This window comes from Neodiprion virginianus, chromosome 3 (assembly GCF_021901495.1).
Source record: "Neodiprion virginianus isolate iyNeoVirg1 chromosome 3, iyNeoVirg1.1, whole genome shotgun sequence".
Taxonomy (NCBI): domain Eukaryota; kingdom Metazoa; phylum Arthropoda; class Insecta; order Hymenoptera; family Diprionidae; genus Neodiprion; species Neodiprion virginianus.
The window spans coordinates 33,626,121-33,652,818 of NC_060879.1; the positions used below are offsets into that span (position 1 = coordinate 33,626,121).

General features: G+C 41.9%; 1 protein-coding gene and 1 long non-coding RNA gene across 2 annotated transcripts in view; one reads left to right on the forward strand and one right to left on the reverse strand.

Moving 5' to 3' along the window:
• Window positions 1–6,808: 6,808 nt before the first annotated feature.
• On the reverse strand, window positions 6,809–25,370 carry LOC124300106 (uncharacterized). Its single transcript, XR_006907151.1, has 3 exons — window positions 25,221–25,370; window positions 24,907–25,146; window positions 6,809–8,681 (listed from the first exon to the last, which is right to left on the reverse strand). It is a non-coding gene; the product is annotated as an uncharacterized LOC124300106 (long non-coding RNA).
• The window catches only part of LOC124300105 (uncharacterized), a 77,563-nt gene continuing 69,516 nt past the window's right edge, over window positions 18,652–26,698 (forward strand). Inside the window, exon 1 of the mRNA XM_046753790.1 lies at window positions 18,652–18,724. The gene's annotated coding sequence lies outside the window, so the exon portion shown is untranslated. The remainder of the gene's footprint in view (window positions 18,725–26,698) is intronic.

Consider the following 26,698-nt stretch of genomic DNA (forward strand, 5'->3'; position numbering starts at 1 on the left):
GATCTTATCCGGCTGAGTTATGACGTCGGTAGAGAGTGCGGCTCTACGTCCTCCGGGGTGAAGAAGAGGAATGGAAAAATGGCCTCATCCCTCCGCCCCCGAATATACCGCAAAGCCGTTTTATCACGGCGGAAATTATCTGTCGGTTCCAGAAGGCGAAAGTCAATAGTACAGTGAATCCGCGAATGAATCGCACGGTAACGCCCTGGCTTTCAGATTATTTTCCACATAGCACCGTCGTCGCCGTGATCTCCGAATTGGATTCTTCTGTCATTCCGGGTGTCGCACAGCCAGCTCGTAGTCGTAGTCGTAAACGGTCCGCTCACGCTCATGAATTCGAATTATCCAATTACCCCGAATCACCCTCACCGCATCGCCTGGTGTGTAGGCTTATTCCCGATGCTATATTTATATATATATATATATATATATATATATATATATATATATATATATAGACGCATTGACTATTTGCGCAAGCTTTTTAACAAGCTTTCTCCCCCGGGTTTCGTTGACGCGTCAAAGCCCTCCTCCCTCTTCTCCTTTTCCTCACAGATTGCTGGATTTATTTGGGATTTCTGATCTCTCTTAACGTTCTGTATTCTCACCACGTATAGGCACCTGGTCATCCGATATCTTCGTAATCCCTCGCCGTACGCGGCTTGTTCAACGTCGAGGTTAAAAATCGAAACTTTGCTCGTGTCAACTTGCGTAATCTAACGCCCGGCTTCGCCATCGCGATTATTTACGGTCGAGGCAATTTCGGTTCGTTTCGTCACATCTCTCACTCAACGGCCCTGCATTTTTCCCCTCAAGCATTGCGATTCGTCTTCGCTTTCATTACAGCCTAAGACCTTTAATTTAAAGTTCTGGCGCAATAAATCGAAATTTCTTGATTCCAGCATTTTGGTTATGATTTTTCGCGAATTACCGATTTAACTGAAGTACTAGCCGGTCGTGTTCTAAGGTTCGAAGTTTGTTGAAAATACTGAGATTATCGTCGATCGGATAGTTATTTCTAATTAAACTTATTGGTTTCGCGTTATAGCGACGGGTGGCTGAAAGCGCAATAGCTACACCGTTACAGACAACTTACTTTCTGCAGTAATTTATAATTATTATTTTACTACAGTACGTTGAAGATTTTTCAGGGAGTAGATGGAATGGGTGGGCGGGTTAAATGAACTCTGGAAATTAAGTACAGTCAATGTAGATAAATGGATGGCAATTTGGTAGAGATATCCATCATTTTGGTGTTCGAAGAGTTTACCCCTGAGGGGATTGAAGTTTCGCGAAGCAAATTTCGGGTAGTCGTTTATATAGGGAGACTGGCTCTCAGACACTGGAGGACTTTTCGGAACATTTCCAGTCTTTGAGTTCTGCAGAAACACCCACAGCACCCGAGTCCTTTCGACTGGTGTTAACTAAAGACTCGCGAAATTTTGGTTAGCTGCGAAACTGCTGCAGGTAATTTTACGAACAAGACCGTCTTCGTGGCGTAGTTTCAGTTTCAGCAACCCGTTTATTTCTCATCTTTTTTCGAACGAATTGAAATGAAAAGGGAATTTGTAATCTCCTTAAGTCAGAACTTGTGTTTGTGGAAATTTTGTTCTTCTCTGCAAGGCTGAAAGTTGAGTATTAAGAGTGAATTAGGAGCCGGGAATTTGGAAACCATGTAACTGTCAGGGGAATTTTTCTGGGATCGTGAGACTTGGGAAAACATGCAGAAAGGTATAAATTTAATGGGTTGTTCTGTACACAGAGTGCCGAGTTTTTATGAAAAGTTAGCTTTAACAAGTGAAGATGAATGTTCCTGCTTTTGAAACACGTAACTGTGATAAGTACCGTAGAGAAAACAGAGACTGAGAGAGAAGACAAATATTAGAAATGAATTTGAAAAATGTTGGAAATTGTCAAGCACACGTTGTTCACGTTGCATTTCAATTTTCACGATGAAATAACTGATGGAAAGAAAAAATCTACCTTTAAAAGTGTGAAAAACGCGGCAGTCGTGTAATTTTTTTAAATCCAATCTTTCGCAACTGCCACGATAAATGTGTTGAAATAAAAAATAGGCGAGTCAAAAAACCGGGAAAAAAACGATGTCTGAGGGATGAAATCCCTCCCTTGAGAACCGTGGTTAAAAATGGGGTCCGGCTGTGAATATATACCGATCGGTGCACAGCTTAACAATTAAGCTTCTTGCTTCCGCCTGAAGATGAGCAGAGTATAAAGGTATATGCTATTAGTATGCATGCGTGTATGAAACGTGTACGTGCATACTTGGTACGAATGAGTTACAATGTAGGTTGGAGCACCCTGTTTTGCCATCCAGGGTCTCGTGCAGTCCGCGTCTTCTCGGCGAGACGTTACGTAACGAGACAGAAGGCAGATTAATGGTAAATTGCTTGGCTGGCTGCATCACAGCGATAGCGATCCACCGTTACTTCTTGAGGTAAAATCTAATTATCTGACATCGGAATTAGCCGTAATCCGTGGTCTAGTTGGTCACCCATGGGGGAACCGTGACCTCCTCGACTTCTGCGGTTCGTTTATCGTCGACCGTCCTCCAACCCTCCAGCCTGCTGCAGTCTTTCACCCGCGGGAAATTAAAAGGTTGTGCAGTAAAATTCCACTCCAACTGAAGGTAATAACAGGGCTGCCTGACTGCGGAGTTCGCGTCCCTGTACATTACAGTAATTTACCTCTCGCTTCTCTCTTTTTTTTTTCGACGTTTCCCCCTCTCTGCTTCTCACTCCATGTCGATGCCTTTTTCCGTCACACGGGAATGAACGCCATCAGACCCTGATCGCACCTTTCCGTCGAAGCCGAGATGCCGAGAACCCTTTGCAGGGCTGCGAAACAACGTCGCGAAAAAATTTCCCACACACGGCCGCCGGTGAATTCAATCAGCTGGGACCGTGCATCCACTTGTCAATTTTCGACAGCGCTCGATCGTTTCACTCCTACGACTTCTTGCCTGTACAGGTTTCCCATCAAAGACGAGCTGCCGCTGCTTCCCGCTAAAACGAATTCGGAATACCGCGTCATCGGCCGACATCCGCTTCTCTGATAGCTTCTTTCGCTGCAGATCGATATCCGCCGTGACTTGATGTCCCTTGGAGGATCGGGAAATGCGCGCGGAAACTCACAGTGGATGGGAAACCTTAGGACTGATTTTACACGAGATTTGACCCTATCGTTCTAGCTCCGAACGTCGGCTGTGCGCCTCACAAAAGCTTATTTACATTCTTTTAGCGACAAATCCTCGGTCGCGCGTTACGCGGTATTCGCAATTCCTAAAATTGTGTACGTTCTTGTGGCTCCGAACCCTCCAAACTTCCTTCCGCAACCACAGGATCGCAAGTATGATGCGAGTGCCGGCGAAATACCGAATATAACCAGGACGCTGCCAATATTGAGATTGAAATGTTTGTTTACACCACAAAGTGGCGTAAAATTCTTTAAGAATTGTACGAATACCTTACATACATGGATAATAAATTTTGTCAGACTACCAAAACGGATCCAGAATTTTATTTAGATAATGAAAACCGTCATGAGCGACGTCATCGAATCGTTACCATTACGAGTCTGTTATATACAGGCAAAACCATAAAACGTCTAGCGTGGGGTGTAATTTGGTCAAGCTCATAATTTATTCTGCATGTTTCGCAGCCATTTCTCAAATGTTTTCTTCTTTCTGTCCTGTTTTCTTTTTTTTTTTTTTTCTCCTTTTTTGGCGGCAGAGGCAATTTCCCTAACCCCGGATCGCGGTTATACAGTCGAGTGGAGTGATTCGAGGGATACAACCAACATTAAACGTCGAGTCTGAGAATTGAGAGTGGAATTCACCCGGCGAAAAGAACAGTTGTTTTCTTCTTCTTCATACTACTACATATCTAAAAACTGCGGTGGTAACACCGGTCAACGCGAATTTGAAATCTGGGTTCCAGATATCGAATTTTCATTTCTTCCGCGTAGCTAATAAAATGAAAAATAATTTCATTAGATAAGGTTTGCCTTTTTTTCAACGTGCCGTTACCTGCTGCTTAGATACCATCAACCAAAAACTGCGATACCTATACTTATTTATCAACGTAAAAATGACAAAAGCAAACTTTATCAGTAACACATGAAGATTTAGGTTACCATTCGATGTATCGAATCATAATTTATTCACTTAAATATAAACTTGCGAATTTTTTTTTTTTCTTTTTTCCTTGACCCGTGTTATCGATCCCTCTAGTCGATCAATGGACACCGGTCAAACCGCAGCTGGACCTGTTTAAGGTTCGCAGTTGTGGATGTACGCATAGGTGTGCACGATACGCGGTTCGTGGAGGCAAAGTTCAGCTGCGGTTCGCGCAGCCAGCCAGCCAGCCAGCCACGCTACTGTGCTAATTTAGCTAAGTGAACGGGAGCTCTCCGTTCTTCCAATTAGCCGAATTAATTACGGGATAATCACGATAAATTGTACGCAGAAAGTGTACGATCTACGACGCTAACTGGATGCCTAGGTGTTGTGCTGCGTGCTTTTTAGACTCCTTTGTTTCGAGCTAACTCACAACAATAAACGGGTCTGGATTTTTTTCTCCTCCCGGCTTAGAATGCCCGAGCAGACTTTTTCATCGCCCGTTCGGCGAGACGACGGTCCAGTGCATCCGGTTAGGAGTGCGAGAGACTTCTTTCGCCATCTCCGGCCTCTGACTGTTCGACTTTTCATCCTGGGATGTGATTGTGAATTGGAATTAATTGAGCGATGGTCGTGCGTTTGATCGACTCTCACAAGGCCGAAATGGAGAAATGGAAAAAGGTACGAAGGGTTTTAGGTGCTTTGACCAGTGATTGTTGTTTATCTCGTGAAATCGTAACATTTTGTACTATATATTACATGGCGAGGCTACTTGGCGATAAAATTGACTCCGTACAAAACCGCATTGTTTAAAACTTGTTTCGATTTTTGTCAAGCACGTGGAGGTGGGCAGTTGATTCCTGTAATATAATCGTGGCTTTGACGAGAGGGCAAGTCGTCCTAATCAGATTGACTTTGACCGATGGAAACCTGAAAAGCACACGCCTGCGAACGTTGGAATTGGTTGAAAGACTTAAAATCGTTAGACGGTCAAGCGCTGTCGATAAGTCGGCAGGGCCACTTTCACATCATACGGATATATAAATAACTTTCTTGACAAATTCTTGTAAACAAATTACGCACGTATCGCGTGAATATTAATTATTACTACATCTATGGTTAGCGATGCCGTAAATCAGTAGAATTAATTTCTAGGCTTTCGGAAAGACGCGTTTCCATAATGTCGAATCAACGTATACCTGATGAATACTTAATTTTCTTACCTTTGAGCAGATGCATCGTGTAATCGAACGTACTCATCATCTACCGACTTCCGTACGCTGTTCACGTCTTCGCGCAGTGTGTCAGGGTTGAATCGCTTCTCAATCCGTCAGTGTGGTCTGATGAAGTGACCTTTGGCCGAAGGAACGAAAGGGTTTCGAGTACCGCCGAAAGTTGATGTGTCGACTTCAACCAGGTGTTTAATTGCTCTTACGGAGGTACCGAAAGTAGGGGGGGCAGAAATTAGAAGAATGGAAATTTATTTTCCGACTGGAGACTTCGTCGCTTTGGAAATGGTACCTGAAGCTATTCACGTGCAAGTGCCTTGTCTTATGAATATAAATACAAATTTTGTCAAAAGTCTGGAGCAGACTTTCTTCCTCCTTCTCCTCCTTTTCCTCGGCAAGACTCCTCATTTATAGTCATAGAATATGAAAGTCTAATTGGAAACTGTTTTCTCCTGAAACAATGAAACAATGAGCTGAAGAAGCAAGTCTGCGGCATTGGATGGATAGCGCGTCGATCCTATTCAACCAACATTTCTGAGATCCTTTCGAAGCCGACGCGCCGTAGTCATGATCCGAAGAGGTTTCATTCCTAACTTGCTGCTCATGCGGTTGTGAATATCGTCACAAATATTTCAACAAGTATTTCCACGATCGGTGCAAGGATCTATAATCACGTCCGTATACTTTTTCGGAAAACTTACAGTACAAGCTTTATTGTTTATGGTGTAAATACTTTAGTTTACCAAGATAAAACGATAAGTTAGCTTTGTTGGACAATCGTATTCTTTCGTATCTGGAATGTTTGATGACAAGTTAAACTCACATTTAACGCAAATCTAGCTTGGAAATTTCCGATGACAATTGTATTTTCATCCGCTATCACAATTCACTGATTCCTTTTTCCATTCTGTTATTTACCCGCGAGCATAGGTACAGGTATATGCGGTAGAACCATCATGGAGGACAGAACTGTGCAAACGTCACTGGGTCAGCACTGACGCGTTTAAGATAGTTCAAACACCTATACAACCAACAGCTGGTAGAGCTAATATTGACGTTGCTCGCGGATTGCGTCATTGGCTTCGAATTTGCGGAGAATTGCACGCCCATTAAATGCACCGTGAATTAGGTTGGTATAAGCTACAGGCAACAACGGGTTGAACCAATATACACCACGCTGGAATTGGGAATCTCATCGCAAATCACTGCTTAATGTCATTACTGTATAATATTTTACAATTACTCCAGCCACTCGCGAGTGTTTGTAACGCGACTGCTAATTAATAATTACACCTCATGCTGCATCGCGCGCAGCTTATAAGCGGGTAATTGTTATGAAGTGTAACAAGAAGACGGTATATCGTATAGCTAGGAGTAAAATAATGAACGGGATCTTCTCACGGGTAAAAGAATTCTATTTATACGGTGTAATATTCAGTTATTAAAGATTCTTTATAGGACATTTTCTCTTCGTTTTCAATTTTCGTTTTGCTCGAATAATATTTCAAGTTTGTCTTGAGAGATGGTAAAAACATGTCAGTTTCTGAGTAAACGTCAAAATTAATTAGGCTTAAAAATGAAATGAAATGAAGCCGTGCTGATGTGAAGATGACAATAATAATAACAAGCAATTTCACGTAGTTATGGATTTGGTAACGGGCAAAGAATTTTCTATTCATCTCTAGTCTGAATTAATTTTCACGTCTGTACTTTCGAATTTCTATCTGAATTATCTTAAAAGAAACTGATTTACATTATGACAATTTGTATGTCAGTTAAAAGTGGGTCATTCTTTAATTGCCCAAGTATCTGATCATCGTAATAATTACAATACTGTTATAATTGTTGCAAAAAATAAAGCAATCAATTTAGCAACCGTTCATGCGTTTAACCGTATCGTTTGAAATAAACGATAGCGAATGACTCTCAAGAATAAATTGTCGCTTGCCTATTATTTCTTATATAAATAAACAAGATTTCAATAGTTGATTCAATCAACTGATTCCAGTTGTTACTTCACAAGCTGTAACCAAGTTCTACCAAGTAAACGAAATAAATAAAATAAGTAACGAAATAAAACCGCTTTTACGTCTATTACAACTTTTAATAAGGCAAGAAAATAATTACGTCAATTACGCCAGCTGTAATTCAAAGCCATTTTGCTAACAAACTCAGTCATTTTTTTCCAGCAGATCGATTTCCTGTTCTGCTTACGTAGCATCCGGAAGGATATTTTTTTTTCTTCACTTCCAGGGTAGATATGAATCTAACCGAACCGCGTGCTCATCGAAAACAGTTTGATCTTCGTTTCACCGTATATTTTACGACCAGATTATTCACCAAGCATAACATCTGACAGAATTAATACCCACGATGATTGTTAATTCAGTTGATTGCCGTCTAGATGAAAAAAACAAGTTCGAATATTCGTCTGAAACGATGTTAAATAAACGTGTACAAGCTACGGTTTTTCAAATTAAGCTAATAAAATTTCTTCACTCACTTCACGATAGCTGTTTACCATAAATTTACGAACACGGAATCGGTGAAGATACGAATTACATTACAATTATCCTCCTCGATGCCAGCCACTTCTCTTCCGTCCTCTGCAACGCTCTTTTATTCCTCTTTCCCGCATCCCTCTTTAGGCGAGCTTAACTGATCTCACCTTCTTCCCCAACCGGTTTGAGGAAAATATGAATAGCGCCGAGGCGAGGCGGCCTCGTTAAAAGACTAACGTAATGACAGTATAAGAGATCTTATCGTCATTAAACCCGCGATCGGCGCCTCCGGCTTCGCCATTCGAGCGGATCGCGGATCGAGCTTTTCAAGAATCTTCGGAGGCGGACGCTTTTCCACCTCCGCTGCACCTCGCTGCAACTCTCGTCCGTCACGCGAGGCGTATCTTCGTCTCTGGAAATAAATTGTCCGTATTTCGGTGCTGCATGAAAATCTCCCGATTCCTTCCACGTGCGCCAAATCGACTTTACAATATTCCTCTTCCTCTCCGCGCTCCCATCTTTCCTCCTTACCTCTCTGCCTTGCTTCTCTCTTCCTTTCCACCTTTCAACATACCAATACTCTGCACCAACCTCTTCTTCTTCTTCTTCTTCTTCTTCTTCTTCTTGTTCTTCTTCTTCCCTGCTTCCTCTTCTCGCTCTGCAGCTGCTGCTGTGTACAGAGCCAACTTATACCTTCCTTGTACTCTTCCAACCGCGCGTTGGCGACTTTGCCAATCTTTTCGTTTCATTTTTCTCCACCGTTTGCACCGCGTCGAAATCTCATCTATAGGGTGGTAGGAAGGTATCGCCACGCCGCTGCAGAGTGAAATAAATATTTTAATCTCGTTTCTTTTGTTTCGTTCTTAAAACTTTTCATCAGGGTTTTATAAATTTCTGTGCGTATTTGCACGGAGAAGTGTATTTACCCACTTTTATCGGTAGAGGAATTACAGCCTGCTACGAGTGAATAAGGAAATGAAAAATAATGACACGATAAGTTGGTGTTTTGTTATTATAAAATGTTGGGTGTGACTTTCACGTGTACGATTAGTCGTTTCATTGTAAATTATAAAACCGCATAATACTGGACGATTCATTTTTTTCTTTTGCAACGGCAAATGAAGGTCCAATTATGCTGTATGCAGTAAATAATCCGACTCTGTGTTTTGTTATTCGGATTCTGCGGGTCACCGTGACTTGAGAAGCGTCAAAAGTTCTCTGAAAATTTGTGTATATTATTTTCGCAGTGTTTAAGGCATGTCTCGGAGGTTTCCATAAACGAGTCGATGTCGAAAGTCGATGTGATTATTTTTTTTATACAATAAAATTTTCAATTTCCAATCCACGTATATAACATACGTACCTGAGAATTTCTAGCATGCAAAATGATTAGCTTAATGCAAATTGGAGAGTCTATAAACCTCAGGTACTTCGATTTTTACCTCATTTTCATTCGAATCACGATCGGTCCGTTTTTTCACTGGAATTTCTTACTTGTATAACATTCTGTATTATATATGCAGAATTATTTTACACGGTATTAGATATTGTATACGAGCAATATTTCACCCACACCCCTTATATATTCACCAAGGAATACATAAATTTATACTCGCCTGCGTAAAAATTTTTTTCTTTCCTTTGGGCAATTTTTACGCTTTTTTCTATCCCTGCGCCTTGTTCTATGCACATAAATAATTTCATACGAGATACTTCGTCGAGTTGATATTTGACACAGTCTATACTACCTACACAAATATCGTGCTAGAGCATAATAATTATGCAGCAACGATGATCAGATATTGCAGGCTGGATATAATAACGTAATTAAATTGTCAGTGTGTGACGACGACGCTTGGGAACGGTTTAAACAGTGCGGAATAAAATTAGCGCTAAATTTCATCATTTTCTCGCTCGGCACATTATTATCGAGCGTATAATGGGTCGCGCGACGGCATGACAAAATAACGCTTGAAAATTCGCTAAATAAATATACCCCACAATGTAAAAAGCTGCGTCTTTTATTTTTGAGAAACCCCTGAAGAATAATGGGCTGTATCGTGTACGCAGCTCTTTGTTACACGGATATTGTTCATATTTTGGCAAGGAATCGGTATCGCCGCTACAGTGACGGGGTTAGCTCAGAAATTGAATGCCTCTGAAAAATACCTCCGCTAATGAGAAAGTATCGGAAAAATTGAGTATTATAAAATTCTTGGAACGTTTTGAATTTCAAGAGTAGAATATAAACAGCGAAAGAAAAACCGTATTACGTTTCATTGCTAGCAAAAAAAAAAAAAAAACAAACATCAAGTTCCCAAGGAAGCATAAAGGGAACATCACAGACTCTCACAATTAATTATTCCTCCAATGATACGTTGAAAGGTTACAAGCTTGAAAATTCTCAGCCAATTAGGAAGAATGTGTAGAAAAAAATGATATTTTTCGGCGATCAAAGCGACAATGAGTCAGAAATGAAACGAGTTTGATATTTTATCGCCACCCTGTGCGGCAGAAACTACGAGCTTTGCCCTGTGGGATGACGTGAGGCTTTATTTTTCTCTCTTCCTCTCCGGCTGCAGTGGCGGGTTGTACAGATAAATACATTGTTCTTTGCTCCGTGGTGGTTCGGAATCATCTGAAATCTTTTTCCATTGGCTCGAGTTAAGTGATATCGAGGACGAATTGGAGTCTCCTGTGGGAGCGATTCGTCTGAAATGACGAATAGGCAACTCGTGCGGAGCGGAGATCCCTGCAGGAAATGGGCGAAGCCCAGCGACGTCCCACTTACACGATTATACATCTTTCACAAGGTAACACAATGCTGCGGCCTCCTCATCCTCCTCCTTCTTCTTCTTCTTCTTCTTCTTCTTCTTCTTCTTCTTCTTCTTCTTCTTCTTCTTCTTCTTCTTCTCCTTCATCTTCTTCCTCCTCCTCTTTCTCCTTATCCTTTTCCCGTCGAGAAAACAATCCCATTTCTTGCCCTCGCCTCGTAGCCGTCTGTACAGTTCGGCCACCACGTCTGTCGCTCTCGTGAAGGATGAAAGCCCGATAGGATTTAGCGTCCTTTCGATCTTGCATCGTAAATAATCCGGACTGTATACACACACCTCCCCTACCTACGTCTACGTCAGGAACGACACTCGAATCTTTTTCTGATGTGATTTTCTATTCGGTGAAAATTACACTAACTTACGAGCACTTCTCACACCATCTGACGACGTCATGTATTCATAATTGTAGGTACATCGGTAGAAGCCATCAAAGACAGACGCAAGCTTACCAAAATAGAAGGATTAGGTTCTTTTTAGGTGATAATTTGGCGTCATGGTGGTCAACGTTTCAGCGTTCGACGTTTTTCGAACAAAACAAAAATTTTTAAATATCTGGTTTACGTTACGAGCAATTTACATTTTCAATTAACCTTCCAGGTAAGGAAAACCCCGCATGTTTGACCGAAAAGCTTTGGATAAATATTATACGTGAGTCTAGACGAGGGCAAAAAGCTTAACTGGCCGCACGATTTGGTCTGAGCGTGGGCACGGATCAAGGCCGCGGGAAATTAATTCCCTCTCCGGGGATTACTATAATTTCGAGAATCTCTAATAGTCTGCGAAAATTACGAGCTTGAACTCTGTGAGCGAAATTAGCGAGCTAGACAAACGTTTGCGAACTCTCTCGCGAGAAATCCACGTCTCGACGACAACGCGGGACAGGCGACGCGGGGTGCCGGAGGAATTCGGTAGGAATTTCGATATATATATATATATATATATATATATGTATGTATATAAGGCTCGGCAGGAGAAAGTGAGGAAAGGACTCGAGGGCAGGAACACGAAGGAGAAGAAGAAGAGGAAGTGAACGGAGGGAGAGAGAAGGGTGTAGAGATATATAGAGAGAGAGGCATTTGTTCGTCCTGGGACAAGTCCCCTTAGGATATGTAACATACTTATGACATGAAACGCGTATTAAAACGCAAAATTAGAATAAAAATTAAAACCAGAGTTGTAGTAATAACACAAGAAGAGAGACAGCAGTAGATAAAGATGTATAGAACTAAAATGGACAGTAAGTAAAGAAAAAACTAATAAACAGGTAAATAAATGGATGAATAAATCAATCAGGTAAAAATGAGTGAAAATAGAAATAAAAGTAAAAACAATATAGGTTAAAATAGAAGAAAATAGAGGGATAGAGAGAGTCAGCGAGAGAGAGAGAGAGAGAGGAGAGAGAGAGAGATCAGGTTTATCTGACAAAGTTGCAACTTGTGGACTGTGGAAAGCTGTCGTAAAAAACTTGAAACTACCTCTAAATTCCCGAGTGTTAAAAACCCACGGAGATAAATACACCGTGCTTCTTTTATTTCACTCTCTTGTCTCCGGCGTCTTGTATGTCGCCCCGGAAAGATAAAAGAAAAGAAGAAAAAGAAAAGAAAAGAAAAAGTAACGGATAAAGGATAAGAAGGTCGGCCGGGGCGAAGAGTAAATGGCGCACTTTATCCGTCAGAAAACGTGCGCACAGACCGCTGCAGTTTCGCCGCAGTTTGTTGCGGTTGAGTCAGTTTCCGGTTCAGAAGCGGAGACAGTGTAAATATCATACCTTGACTCTCCTCCATGGACGGAGGTTCATAACGATACGTTGCCGGATGCGTGACGATACGTCCAGTCGGTAAACCGGAAGGGACAGTCCATCGTCGATACATCGAGAAACGATCGATGCTTCAACCATTTGTCGGCTATGATCGATGCCAAATGGGACGTGGTTAACGGTCTCGTCGTGCGTACCCGAAGATTTATCATCACTCGTTATATGCTGCTGGAGATGCGTGTCGGTGTACCGAACATCGAGAGATTCGATTTGCACGCCGATCGTTTCCACCTTTCGACAAATTGACTCGCCGTGGCCTCCATCACACCCCCAGTTCTCGGTTTGGCTGTTGTTCAATTTCCAGCTCTCGGCTGTGCTTCCTCATCGGCAATAAAATGTACGGCTCTTATTAGCGGTTATCCGGAGTTCCAAGAGAGGAGTATACGCGGCATGTTGACTCTGTGTAATGGGCTGCCGCTGAAGTGGTTTACTCTTCGAACTCCCACCGGGCTTCGTTATTTCTTTTCTTAGAGGCGCTTCGCAATCGTTACACTCTTTGCCTCCTGCTCAGTCAGCCACATGTTCTTAACGGCTCAGACTTTCTGCCGGACCATGCTTATAACCGCACTTCGAAGCGTGAGTTCCGAAATGTCTCGGTAGGATACGTGAGTTACTCGCGACAGCGTGAACGGGAAATGCCACGATTCGCGTCATCCCCTGTATCGCACCTTGCAAGAATTACAAAAATTTGCACATCGTACCCGCCGTTTCCTCGTTCACGTTCACTTTTACCCCTATCCGTTCGGCCGATCAACACGGTTCGAAAATTAGGGACAGCTCTCGAGGGACAAATTAGCCCGATTCCCAGAGCCTTGGGTATCAGTATTAATACACCCGTTTATCTACGCGCAGATCTCTGTAAACCCTGCGATAAGAGGGGCAAAGTGTATTTCGCCGTACGTATTTCGAAACGCCAGCTTTGTCGTCCGAGCTGATAACCCAACTCGAGTCCTCGCTAATCCCAGTCACACCTGCGGTCAGACATCTAGGTACGTCGGTTTTCCACGACTATCCTTGCGCGCTACTCTCGTCTTGTACCCCAGGTACGTACGCTTTGGAACAGCGAGCCGCGTATATTCTCTGGGAACATGCAACGCGTACATGCATACCGCGAGAGAAAATGTTACACGTACTCCCGTATGCGCGCCCGTAACTTGAGACACTTGCTCGTCCGTCTACAGCTCTCACCGCATAGAAACTCGGCTGCAGTTTAGATGCAGAATCGTCTGGTAATGTCGCCTCTGGGTTTCCAGATGTCTGCCGACGTCGAGTCACACTTAACCCGTTGCCGTTGGAGTGAGTGTTTCTATTTTTCAAACCTAAGCTGCTAACCGTGTATAAACGATTTCTTGCTTTTATTATACCCATAAGCTGTTTTCCTCCCGACCCTACTGGACTTAAAGTAGTCCCCCCACCTCCGTTGAGAGATTCGAACGACGCCGGTGTTTCAGATATTCCTCGTTTCCGTTTCAACGATTGTCCGTAGTCAGATTTTCGAGAGGCAATCTCGATCGAAATAAAACGTAATCTTATCGACAGCGTGTTAATTTTTCAAATTTCGCATATCAGGTCGTATTTTCATCATCGCAAAGCCACGATAAATCAACCGCAGCCCTAAATATTCTGAATTCTTCCATCCTGACACGTATAATTGGATCACCGTACAGTGCTTGCGACTGCTTTCGTTGTTGGATTTCTTTTTTTTCACTCATATGTCTTTCGAATCATCCTGTTGGCGGATGCACGGTCGAAGATTCAATGCGCCGCATGTGCGTCTCGACTTACCGTTCTTCACGAGGCGTCGTTTTACACGCCACCTGGCAAACGCGATCGTCAGCTGTCGTCGCCTCTCCTGGTAATTAATTCTCCTCCTCGCCTCATTCCTCAAGTGGATTTCATTCTCTTCGGTCAAGTGACTGTCGAGCATTTCTCCTATCACTTCTCGTCTATACTTCTTGTATTTTATCAGTTTATCGCTGATCAGCAGAGATGATCGGTTTCCGCGTGGCAAACTTCGAGCTTTTCGTTTATAAGGAGAAAAGATGTATTGCGTTCAGCCGGAGGCGGTAAATGAACAAACTTTTGCAGTAAGTGAAAAGTTCCAGGGGCCAAAGCACCGTCGCTTCGCGTTGAATTTACCGAAAGTTCCGATGCCGAAGAAAACTTTCCAAAAACACGAGACACATCGCCGACACCAGAAAATAAACTTATTTATAGTCTTTATCAAATCCCCCTCCCCCCCTCCCCCCTTGCCTCCTGCAACCCTCGCTGTATACCGCCACGAATCCAGGGTATGCCAGGTACTTCAATCCGTTACAGGGAACGGACTTCGTTAATCTCTGGTCGAACCTAAAAACGAATAATTTTTCAAACTGCAAGAGCCAGGATGACAAATAACTTGATTATCCACGTATCAGGTGTTTCTTTGGAAAAATTCTATAACCCGTTTGGTACGCGAATCACGTAGAGAAATGCGCACCCGTACTGCAGAGGTGTGCATAAATAACACCATGCCGCTACAGCCCCGCATGAAAGTTCACCTATACCATCGCCAATTGCGAGCTCGTCTGTGAAACTTGGTTTTTACAGTCGATCGGCCGATTGATTCTAAACGCGAAAGAATAAACCGTTTCTGGTATATTCTACAATTCATTGGGTTCAGGGTGAATGCACCGATGAATGAACCAACCAGCCGCCTGAGACAAACAAATTACATCAACTTTTCACCAACTTATGCAGCGATGGGTACAATCGATATTCTTCTCCACTTCCTTTAATCGTACGATACGTACTTCATCCAATGTTTTTGCGAGTAACATCATGTGCTCCGTGTGCTTCAACATTCAAGAACACCCGGTGATTATTCGATTGTTAATTTAAAATAAGATATATCGCAATAGATCGATAAAAATTCTCAAGCGGCCTTTGGTCACTGACCGTTTCAACATATCTAACAAATGTACGGTCAAGGCAGAAACTGAGCCCAGTTGTCGCATTTACTGCAATGGAAAATAGATTGCTGACGGATTAAAAAAAATTAGGCATAAAAAATCGATTTATCGTAATTGTATAATTGGAGACACCGTTAAACGATGAGTTAACAAAACTTGAACACTATTTGATCGGACCACGGACAGGATCTCAGTGAATTCCATCGGTTACGAGCGATCTGTGTTGAAATTTTTTTTCCCCTAGACTTATTATTCCTCTTTCTCTTTCTCGTTCTCGTCAGCGCAAGCGGCAAAATTACAAGTCGTTAAAATGCCGCGGGATTTATATCCGGTACGTGTGTAAATTTTCAAAGTTGGACGGTCGTAAGGACCGAAACGCTCGGCGCTTGCGCGTTTATTTGCTCTCCGGAAAGACGGAACTGCATCAGAGGGTGTAATTTGTTGGCCCATCTGGTTCGCAATTGCAGTTCAGTTGGCGGAGAGAGGCGCGCGTGTTCCGGCGCGTTGGTTGCAATTGTTGTTAAAACTAACGGCCCTCGTTAGCAGAGACGACGTAGCACCGGCCGCTCGGCCAGCCTTGTTGCACCAGCGTCGTTTCGCCGCGTTTAGCCGCGAGTTCGCGTTGTTTCAGGTGAATCGTCGTTGCTGGTCGATTACTGATAATCCTTTCAGGGGGTTCAAAGTTCGTTCGGTATGCGGTCACGGGCTTAATGCTTTTTGCAAACCTGCAGACCACGAATCCGTGCGTGCGTCACGACGCTGCTTCTTTTTTCTCCACCAACGCCTCGAATTTCTTTTCCCCGCTTTAAAAGCGCTCCGGCCGCAAAATTGCGGCTGCAAATCCGTTCGTTCGTTAGCTTCCACCACAGACCGCATAATTATCGATGTCTGGGGTATTTTCGCCTCCGTTTCACACCTTCGCACTAATAACGTGTTCGGTAATTGACGGGAATTCAGTAATCGCCTCTTGCAGATGTCGCGCAATTGACGCCTGTATTAAAACCGCGCTGATGAATCGTTCGAGCAGATTTATGAATGATTTATACGTTGCACGATTGTTCGTTCCCTCGAAAAATCATCATAAACTGTCGATCATTCTTTTTCCAAAAGATCGACAATTGCCTTGAAGAAGTTGAGCATTGAGAAGCGTTGTACAACCGTTGAGTGGAATTTACTTGAAACTCTTTGAAATTGACTAATTTTTTAATTCATTTTTGTAAAAATGTATTTATTTCGTTACGGTTACCTTTTCAACGGTATAAATCTCGTTCTCAATAAAAATTAGAGAGCTTGGATACAACGCGATTTTTATTGAATCGCAAAATAAAACTCGAGAGTTAAACAGACTCAAGGACTCAAGTGTTAGCCTCGCGGTAAGTTGAAAAGGATCGAGGCGCGTGCTTGCGGAAATGTTTCCTCTACGGACGAAAATAGAGAGAGAAAAAAAAAAAATTTAACGACGAGTCAAGAATTGCATCGTTTACTTTAATACCACTCTAATTAGACACGCTTACTTACATTATGTAGGTATAATAAATACCTAGAGATTATTCTCCGTGTCTTTAGCATTCTCTGCAATTTAATGTAATCGAATAATGCATTACACGCGTAGTTTTGCCTGGCGATGATTATCTCGCAAACAGCATATAATTATTCGTCCGCATCGCGTAATCACTTATTACAAAGTTTACTGACGAAGGCTACCGAGTGACATTCAATTACACAAATATACCCGCACGTAAAACACCATATTATACGTCTCAAGTAAATGAATTCCAGCCGTTAGTTCGTTTACACAATCGTAATTAAGGAGCCACTTGACCGTTTTAAATACTCTCGTAATGAATCTATGTCCAACTCTTACATTGCGCTGCAGCGATGGTGAAAAAAAAATTCGTTGTACCTTATTGAGGCCAGTCATACTTAAACAATTCTCAGTTACAAAACATTTTGATGTTTGCATGCGCACGTGGGCAGCGGTTTATGCATGATTTTGAACGATGTGTGTAGAAATTACTTGACACGCGTTACAACAGTTCACAAATTCGAGTAATTTAATTCGTTTCAATTTCACGAGGATTTAGAAAGTTTCGAGGACATGTGAGGAGAAAAAAAAAAAAAAAGAAAAAATATTGACTTGTTACAATTTTCGTTAGTGTACAGAGTCTCGGTGCTGATATAACGCTGATTTTTCTGAAGGCATTTTGCGCACTGGGAACCTTACCTTACCTCATATTATATGTGTATACACATATATATATATATATGTATATGTATACCTTTGAAACGCGTCAAGAAAAAGCAATATCAATTTTCCTTTCACCTCAGAAATAGCCTTCAGTTTCGTTCATTTTTCTTATTCATTACCGCTTCTCTTATTTTTTTTTTTTTTTCTTCTTCTTTGTATACTGTTTTTTTTCTTTTTTTTATTCCCCTCAACGTTCAACTTCTGATCTCTAAGGATCAGAATAATTCATCGGTGTCAGGAGGTTACGGTCGGGCTTTGCCGCTGCGCCAGAAGTATAACACTTATCAGGAGCCTGTAACGCGTATCTCGAGTGTCATGATCAACTTGCCGGTTGGTTCTACGATCGTCGGTTCAGTGATTGGCAAGCGATTGCTGCAACGTCGAAACGCTTGCGTAGCTTCAACGTTTTTTCCCTCTCTCTCTCTCTCTCCCTCCCTCCCTCTTCATTTCTCCGCGCACCCTCTCGTCCTGTCGTATCAAGCACCGCATAATTGCTCCGGATATACGTATACGTACTAAGCGGGGTTCGTTATATCCTTCGTCAGAGAGTTTCGCCTCAGTCTACGGTACCAAAACTATAAACCCCTGCAGCGTTGGTAATGGATAGAGTTTCGCTTACAGTTATCTTCGGGCGTATAGTCCTACTCCCGCGTTACGGTTTAATGTAAATAAATTTATCACGTGATTTGCATGCGCTGGCAAGATTTGTGTGGCTCTCCTACACCGCTTGATGTGTACCCTGTTTAACCCATCTTGGGATACGCCTCGCTCGCACAAATGTGTAGTTTGAGTTACGCGCTACGCTCAGCTACGTTATTATATCCTTCATAGCTTATATGAACCCCTTCTTCACGAGCGTTCCCTCGTAAAAATCTAATCACCGTTTTTCGTGTTTCCTTGCAGATTGCGTCTTTCCTGCCGCGTTTCCTGCGACGTACGTCTACGGCGATTGCGATGTGTGGCCTGATCTCCGGACACCGGTGATATGTTATTATTCCATAAATTATAACGTAAGTCCGCATGCAATTTTATGCAATCATTTTTTACACCCTGCTCGACAACTACTTGCACAGTCGTTTAATAATACAGTACGTCTCGATAACTTCTTCGTCAACTATTCTGTGGGAAAAGTCCAGAGGGTTCCTCTTCTTCTTTCAGTTTTCGATCGTCGTTACGTAGGACCGAGTCCTTGTAAATATATCCGTAAGCACGACGGAAAATAATTTTTATTCGTAACGAGAGAAAGGAGCTTCTGAATGAAAACTACTCGCGATTTTATGTTCTTTCAAAATCCTTCTTCGGAAAATTTTCCCTGTCTTCGAGATGAAACGAGTTTCTGAATTCATTGGAGGTAGGGGGTGTGTCGGATCTTAAAGGGTGTAACTTAACCGTCGTCGAGCAGTCGAGGTAAAGTAGCAATATTCGATAAGCACTCTCTCTCTCTCTCTCTCTTCAGATTCTCATTCCTCATTTTTTTTCTCTCCGGTCTCTGTTCCAACTCCCGCTGCTCCTTCTTCGCGATCATCTCCTTTCTCTTTTCATACCTCGGGTATCCCGTTCCTGTACAGGCACATCTACGTACATCATCCCTTCCCGTGTACATATTGTATACAACGAGCGGTCTACCTCACTGTGTAGGTACTGCAGTAATAAAGCAACAGTGGCGTTTGTCGTTCAACAAAAGCTCAACTTTCGTCGCTCGTAACCCGAGGCAGGCTTCTTTTCTTTTGACCCTCGGCTCGTGGAAGTATACCTTATACTTTTTTCCCACACCCCTCCACGCCCTTATACACGGTCGCTAATACCACGTCCTGATGGCGGAGCGGACGCGCGTCTTTGATAGCTTTGAAGCACCGGCAAACTCTCTCTGTTCCACGGTGACACCGTCGTTAACTGCAGTGTAAAGGCGTGCATCTGATATTTTACCTGCCCACGTGCAACGGATCGAGCTTGCGTCCAGTGGAAATGGCTGGAATCGATTCGACTCGTGCACTTTGCGTCTGTGTACTTTGCATATGCTCACGCCGCAATCAAACTTACCATAGTTAATCGTACGTTTACTACCGTGATGCACCACTTTATGTTTACCTATTGTTGGGCGTTTAAGGTATACTTGAAGTGCCATTGCTACGACTGGATATTACATATACGTAATGGTCCTCGTACTGCTTACATAGCTCTGTAGTTAGGACAAGTGTCTATCTACTTTTGAAGTCACATACCGTGCAGAAACATACGTCAATGGATGTACAATTTAGGGTGGTCCTTAAAATGATCATTTTTGAATATCGACCGGCTCGCCCCCCAAATTGGCTTCAAAGAATTCAAACATAATTCCCTCACTGTTGCAGATTTTTAACTCAACTCTAACCCGTCCCCCAAAGAGGGTGGATTCCATTCAACCCTTTCAGAGGCACGTCAAATCTACAGAACAGATTTAGGTCACATTTGATATCTAGCGGTTTCTTGGGTCACTGATCGCGAGTCTGAACTCAAAATTTGAAGGTTCAAAACGATGGATCCAATATGGCAATATTAAGTAACTTTTGGGGTTGTTTATCATATTGGATCCGCCGCTTTGAACTTTCAAATTTTGAGTTCAGACTCGTAATCAGCGAACCAAAGATCTTCCTGTACCAAATTTCATAAAAATTTTATAAAAAGTTGAGATAAAAATTTGAAAAAATTAGAGAATTAGTTTTGAATTATGTGGAGCCGATTTGGGGGGTGAGCCGGTAGAAATTGAAAAATGACCTATTCAAACACTACCTTGATGTACATATATTGTCCATCAACAACATTTCGCTCACAATCAGAGAAAATTATCTATAATTCCTTACCACGTAATGACTCGTTAACCAATTACAATCGTATCGATTTTACTCGATAGATGGTGATAAATGTTTCGTTATCACGATTCGGTGAACCTAGAGTGAAGAGGTTAACCCTGCAGATTCGAGTCTGGTAGATACTACGCTTGAATTATCACTTCGATTTATACCGAAACTGTCAAACGACACGTGTAAAGCGGCACTTAGTCATTCGCAGCAAGGTTACGCGGGAAATTTGCAAAATTCACACTTTTCAAATTTATGGCAAAACTTTGTCGCGATAATTCGAATTAGCATATTGCTAACACAAGAATGTTTTTCCCGACGAGAATAGAGCGCGGCGTTCTTCACATCGTACTTTGTGTAAAGGTGCGGAGCCCTAGTTCAGAGAATATCTACACGAATATCGACGATATGCCGGTACATAGGTAACCTGTAAGGGCGTTTGACGAACAGGAGACAATAACGATAGAATCGGCGAGATGTATTGATCTCTGAAAGACTATACGGAAGACCTACGAACCGGCACATGTCTAGGAAGGCTGGCGGGGAGTTTCAGACGTTCACAATTGGCGGAATATTTAGCATTACGTATTTATGTATTGGTAGAATCGACCATTTCCTCCCACGCTACCGGGTCGTCGCTCTCTTATACATGACGTACATATGTACATGTATACATGTATATCACCTGTAAAGGTGCCCGTACGTATCACAAGCCTCAAGGCGAGACTGTATTATTTCAGATATGCTACACGTGGAATAATTATAATATTCTGCGTTTGTCTGCGGCAGATTTCATCGTTTCAGCAGCAGCAAGGAACCCCATTTGAAATTGATATCACAATTCTGTACGGATACGCATTTTTCTCGTTTTATTATAGGTATTATATCGCCTCTCTAATGGTATAAGGACGTATCCGCCATTATACGACATTTTACCACGCATATTTTTTTCCCTTGTATTTACGCGAAAAATATGAGGATACAGTCAAAACTGTTGAGATTAAAAAAATTGACCATTTAACGGTAAAATATCGGAAGTATTGCCGGTTATGCCCTTTCGTATCGAACTTTATGAAAAATAATTACGTTCACTGACGTTGTATGTGCCCACAAAGACCTTATGCCGTTACATCCGATATTATTTTTTGACAGAATTTTCGATGAGTGTTTGAAAAAATTTTTTAAATTCGTTCCGAAATCGATAAATCTTTATGTGTTGAAGGTTTTTGCGTCGCGTACGAAAAAAACAAAAAAATGGCGGATGTAACCTTACGCTATTTATAAATGTGATGAATAAAAATACATTTTGATGCTGAAAGGGCGTGTTCGTCAAACATAAAGCGTTTTACCTTTTCTTCATTTTAGTCGAATTATACGTTTTGGGTTCTTTTGTAGCAAATGCCGCGATAAAAAAAAAATTCTACGCCTTTTTGGCACATACGTCTTTATACTATTAGACACGCGATATGTATGCACACCTGTATACGCAGTACGGGTACCTACATGTCGAATGACCTCGTTGAGTTCAATCGAGCCTGTAATCCAGACCTACGAATTATATCGAGTGTTGAAAATTAAATGCCAATACAAATAAACCCATTACACAGGAACTGTATGAATATTTCGCATTTTTAAGTCTACATATTTCACGCGTTTTGTCACTGATTATCAATTTATCTGCGAAATTAACATTTTCAGTATAAAATCAGTATTATTAGTACACGAATGAAAACTTAAAGTGAGAAAAATGAACGTGGTTCAATCGAATTGAACCAAATACAATTTTATAATTTAAAAAATGTTTGATTCACTGATAAAGAGTTTGATTCGAGTTCTAGTTTACATAATGTATAAATCCTGCACTGCGGTTACCAGTATTTAGCCTTGACGGTTCGTTGTTGTTTTTCAGCTCGTGGTTTCGGGAGTGATTCAAGTTAAATGAAAAATATCGAGCACCGTTAGTGCCTAATGAAAATAGGTAGGCGAAGGTATTTACATGCAGATGAAGCTGGCCAAGAGAACTTTTAGGCTATCTGCGACGCCGTTTTGCCTGCAGGTCTGAATGTGTCGGTCATGCAAAAATGTTTGAAGGAGAATAAAAAAAAAAAAAAAGAAAAAAAAAGAAAAGAAAAGAAGTTGGGAAAAAAATTGTTAAAATTTGGGTATTACCGCGGTTACATTAGACGACGCACGCTCTTCATGTGCAGACCCAATTTATTACTCTCCGTGTTCGTTGTTACATCGTCCAATTACAAAACGGAACTATTCCCAACAGCGACGGGGGCTGCGGAAAATCATTCCTACTCTAACGACAAATTAACGACCGAAGCCAGGGGGAGAAACGATCCTGTGCAGCTCGATACCGACGCTGATCATGTATACACACAGGTACACGTCCTCGATACTCGCGCATTACGCGACATGATTCGTTATTCACGATAGAATTCAGCGTACCCGGGGATCGAAGGCTTTTTTTTTTCACGAGAAAAAAGTTACCCGACAGTTCCGAATTAGGCTGTTCATTTTTTATACGGTTTTTCCCTCCCTTTCCACCAAACTTTTTCTCTTTCTGTCAGTTAATCAATTCAAACTCTCGATTTTCAATCCAGACCTCCGATTTCCTGCGACTGTTACTTGTAGGTTAAAATTCAAAATGAACGAGAATTGTTGGAAGAAAATCTTGCACAATACGTTATATTCAGAGGTGAGTAATTAAAAATTTTTACAGATTAAATGGAATTTTATTTGAAGACGAATGAATTTTTTAATACAATGTAATAAAACTTGTTCCAGCTCGTGTGGTGAAGAAAATATCAATCGCGGCATGTTCCTAACATTTTTCGTTGAAATTGTATAAATTCGTAATCTGATTTTAACTTATGACATTTTTTATTGTTTTACAATCGATTCCTGACAGGTACCAAGTGGCGGTTAATAATGAAAACACGAGTGGAGTTTCCTGGAGAAAATCTCCAATAAAAATGATATAATACTAACGTTAATGATTTGGAAAAGAAAAAAGAAAAGAATTAATTATCTCGTTGATATGGAAACGTTGCTGCAATACGTTAGAGCTGACACGACATATTGATGGAGCTAGAGAACGTTAACGGTGTTATAATAAACCATTCGCGTGTGACACGTTATCTAATATTTTCTACACTGGTATAAATACAGAAGTATACGCCGGGGAAAAAAAAATAAATGTAAGCATGGAAGAAAATATGAGGGTAAACCGAATACGCGGCGCCGTATTTATTTCTTACTAGAAGAGGATTGCGCTAAAAAAGAATGGTGAAAAAGAAATTCCGCGGTGAAAAGAAACTAGGGAAGAGAATAAAACGAGAAGAAAGAAAAGAAACCGCTCTGGTAGTTTACGAGAAAATGGCGTGATGGCTGCCGGCTCGATCGGCGGTGCATCATTTGCCTGCAAGGTGCACCGACCGATGGGTTGGGAAAATCGAGTAACTCTAACGGAATAATTTAACCACAAGTTGCGTTAAATACGCGGGAGTTAACTCAGCTTTACTGCCATTTTCATGCGGCAGGAAATTTTATCACTTTCCATATTCACGTTAGTCGTAACAGGCGCATGGAAATAACAGCCAGAAGGTCTGAGTGAAAAATGTTAATTGGTAAGTGGTTATTATACTTTTAACGGCACGGTGGGAAATTGCCGAAAGAAAAAGGAGAACGAAGAAGAATAAGAACAAGGAATTCCTCTTCTATTTTTTTTGCCAACTACACTCGCTATTCTGCACCAGGTATATGATGAAAAAATGCGGAATAAGAATATCGCGCGATTTCTTTATTTCATGAATACTTAACGAACCTTTTATCGAGACAATGATATTGGACGCGAAATTTGGTAGGCAAATCGGGAATTCGAATTACGCTGAACTTAAAGCTTGAAAATGCATGTCTTTGAAAATATTTTAGGTATGTCAATACACGTATCAGTAAGAATGTGATATCGTTGTTCCAAAAAATTGGCGGCGCTTTTTTCACTTCATCCTTTGTCGTGCGGCTCAAAGTTTCATTCGTCTTTCATGACGAGTACCGAGAACATGTTCACATGTTCACCGCGCTTTAAACACTCAATTAGTATTTCAAAAGATACTTAGGCGTTAATCACGATCCGTGGGACGTCGCCATTCAGAGCGAGATTACGCGGTAAAAGTAAAAGTTGCTGTCGAAAGGTGAAAATATCGCTCATTCATCAAAGACCTTTGAATTTTGGTGTGCAGGAGTATAGGTATGTTCTTTGCAACACGTAACACTTTGAACTGAGCAAACAAAAATTTTTGATACCTGCCGTTTAGTCTCTGTTTTCATTTGTAGAAAAACACAAGTACCTCATTGGTGCCTGTCGGACGTGAAAGAAACTATTTTTTTGACAAAACGCCGTTTTGTGCCGAAGAAAAGAAACCCTAGCGGTTGCGGTAGCGGGTACATGTCACACTTCTGCAAATTGGTGGGCGGGTATTTTCTACTTCGAGAAATTTAGACGGAAGACGTTACGGCCGAGGTAAAACTTTCAAATCTTGCAATTTGTCGTTCGATTGTTTCTGAATAGGCTCGAACGGAGTGCGAATCTAAAAGTAGAGTAGTAATCTCATGAACTTGGAAAGTCGTCGGCGCTTTGCACGTTTCGTGTTCGTCTACTTACCGGCACTCCGGAAGACAGGTCGGAGCACACAAAGCGAAGAGAGCGAATTTGACGGACGGCTCGGGTCAAAAAGTTCGTGTAATCTCCTCCTTTGAATAAGACGCGCAGAAAAATCTTGCGAAATCGATCCACGAATCTTCAGATCCCCTCGGGGTTGGCCGAACGAAGAATTTCGACGATATTTTGCGGTTTTGCCTGCCATTTTCCGGAAAGAATTTAATTATTCCGCATTTGCTCCCGAGACGACGTTCCTAACGAGGTTATTCCTTTGATTGAGTTACGCGTAGCATTCAGCCCGAAGTACCGCACGAAGATGTGATTTCTTTCACTTCAAAGTCTCCCGGCTAACACAAGCGGTGATTCTTGTTACCGTTGTGGTATAAATTTGGTTAATTACTCGGCGCTTGTTTCGCACACGTTTCGAGTTGAAGGTAATTATTGCTTCAATTATGCCCTCGCAGCAACTTTGAATTTATGAGCGTACCTAATAACTCACTGTGGCTTTAAAGTTCGCAGGCCTGAAAATTATCGCGAACATTTTTCGACGTGTCGATTATACGTAGTTATTATAACAGTTCCGCGCTTGGATAAGTAATTTGAAAATTTTAAGCGAGATGTTCTCGCAAGCGATTTTAAGCGTAACCTTTTTTTAACAACGCCATTCGAGTGGCGCTCGGTGAGATACGAGGAGGAGGTTCGTTCGATCGCATCGTTGATAAAGTAATAATCAAGTTGATTATCCATCGGGAATAACAATAGAAGTTACGAGACGGGAATTCAACGTTACGTATACATTATATACTCTCTGTGCGTAAACCTTGGTCACTTTGTCCGTTCGCGTGTTTCTTCGTTTTCACACAAAAAATGCTCAATTTTCAGAATTGATACAGCGATGAAAATTCGTTTGGGATAAATTCGAGGCATACTTATTGCGTGAAGTTACGCCATCGACGATAGAATTCATTTCGTCGTTCAACAAAGTATGCATAATAATATGCAACTAGCACAAAGCGGGTTTTAGACTTGCTAAACTAGTTTGCGAATGCAAAGATCCAGATTCGCAAACCCAGTGATTCGGCACGCAGCGTGAAACGGTGAGACGAATAAAGCGTCTCGTCGACTCGGCGGGATGATCAAGGCGTACGGAGTCCGCGAATCCTAAATTGGAGGAAACTAAAAGTACGGAAAAAGTAACCGGGAAACCTGAAAGTGGACGGAAAGTCTAAGCCGAAGCACCGGAGAGCTTTTCGCCGAGTGCAATTTCTGAGGTTGACTGCAGTATCGCAGGTGGCTCAATAGTTAATTAAACTACCGTCGTCGGTGCAGTCACGATTGCTCAGCTGAGAGCAAAATGGTCCGAGGTTAATTAACCCGTCGTTTGATGATCAATCGCAATGGCGCGAGTCGGATGTTTACTTGGATCATGACGCGTCTCGTGAGCTCATCAAAGAGGTTCGGTAAAATCCTCATCATTGGCC